Here is a 2,030-nt window from a genome sequence, read left to right as displayed (position 1 = left end):
TATTGTTGGTGTTTGTGTTCTATCTAAAACTTGTGTCTGTTTCCTTTCATTCTGGTACCATACTTTCCAGCGCGTGGTGATCTTTCAATCAAATACTTGGTAATTACAGGAATTAACATCTGAACATTGGACATTAAAATGTTGCCCACCTACAAGGGGTACAAAAATTGCCCAATAACGGCAATTATCTAGATTCTAGAAGAAGGTACAGGAATCTTAAAATGTAAAAACACAATATTTTAAAAAGTGTGACATTGAAAATGACTGTTGTTCTACACGAAGGAATAGAACTTCAAAGATTTTAGTTGCATTAAGTATGTCTTTGCTTAATACAATGAAATAGAGCTAATTTATATTTAATATAAATGCAAATTTTAATGAGTTTGAAAAGTTAATCCTATTAAAAACTTCCTTATCTGTACAACAAATTACAGATGAAACTCTAAAAATTAGAATATCGTGCAAAAGTTTATTTCAGTAATGCAACTTAAAAGGGGAAACTAATATATGAGATAGACTCATTACATGCAAAGCAAGATAGTTCAAGCCGTGATTTGTCATAATTGTGGTGATTATGGCTTACAGTTCATGAAAACCCCAAATCCACAATCTCAGTAAATTAGAATATTGTGAAAAGGTGCAATATTCTAGGCTCAAAGTGTCCCACTCTAATCAGCTAATTAAGCCATAAGACCTGCAAAGGGTTCCTGAGCCTTTAAATGGTCTCTCAGTCTGATTCAGTAGGAATCACAATCATGGGGAAGACTGCTGACCTGACAGTTGTGCAGAAAACCATCTTTGACACCCTCCATAAGGAGGGAAAGCCTCAAAAGGTAATTGCAAAAGACGTTGGATGTTCCCAAAGTGCTGTATCAAAGCACATTAATAGAAAGTTATGTGGAAGGGAAAAGTGTGGAAGAAAAAGGTACACAAGCAGCAGGGATGACCGCAGCCTGGAGAGGATTGTCAGGAAAAGGCCATTTAAAAGTGTTGGGGACTTTCACAAGGAATGGACTGAGGCTGGAGTCAGTGCATCAAGAGGCACCACACACAGACAGATCCTGGACATGGGCTTCAAATGTCGTATTCCTCTTGTCAAGCCACTCCTGAACAACAACGTCAGAAGCGTCTTACCTGGGCTAAAGAAAAACAGACCTGGTCTGTTGCTCAGTGGTCTAAAGTCCTCTTTTCTGATGAGAGCAACTTTTGCATCTCATTTGGAAACCAAGGACCCAGAGTCTGGAGGAAGAATGGAGAGGCACACACTGCAAGATGCTTGAAGTCCAGTGTGAAGTTTCCACAGTCTGTGTTGATTTGGGGAGCCATGTCATCTGCTGGTGTTGGTCCACTGTGCTTCATTAAGTCCAGGGTCAATGCAGCCGTCTACCAGATTTTGGAGCACTTCATGCTTCCTTCCGCAGATGAGCTTTATGGGGATGCTGACTTCATTTTCCAGCAGGACTCCCACACTGCCAAAAGCACCAAAACCTGGTTCAGTGACTGTGGGATTACTGTGCTTGATTGGCTAGCAAACTCGCCTGACCTGAACTCCATAGAGAATCTATGGGGCATTGCCAAGAGAAAGATGAGACATGAGACCGAACAATGCAGAAGAGCTGAAGGCCGCTATTGAAGCATCCTGGTCTTCCATAACACCTCAGCAGTGCCACAGGCTGATAGCTTCCATGAGGCAGTAATTGCTGCAAAAGGGGCCCAAACCACGTACTGAGTACATATGCATGCTTATACTTTCCAGAGGTCCAATATTGTTCTATGTACACTCCTTGTTTTATTGATTGCATGTAATATTCTAATTTTCTGAGATTGTGGATTTGGGGTTTTCATGAGCTGTACACCATAATCATCACAATTATGACAAATCACGGCTTGAACTACCTTGCTTTGCATGTAATGAGTCTATCTCATATATTAGTTTCCCCTTTTAAGTTGCATTACTGAAATGAACTTTTGCAGGATATTCTAATTTTTCGAGTTTCACTTGTAAATAGTTATGTTTTTCTTAAAGCAGA

Source organism: Vipera berus, assembly GCF_964194415.1.
Source record: "Vipera berus genome assembly, chromosome: 3".
NCBI classification, from domain to species: domain Eukaryota; kingdom Metazoa; phylum Chordata; class Lepidosauria; order Squamata; family Viperidae; genus Vipera; species Vipera berus.
Note: the sequence above shows the minus strand (reverse complement) of the source record.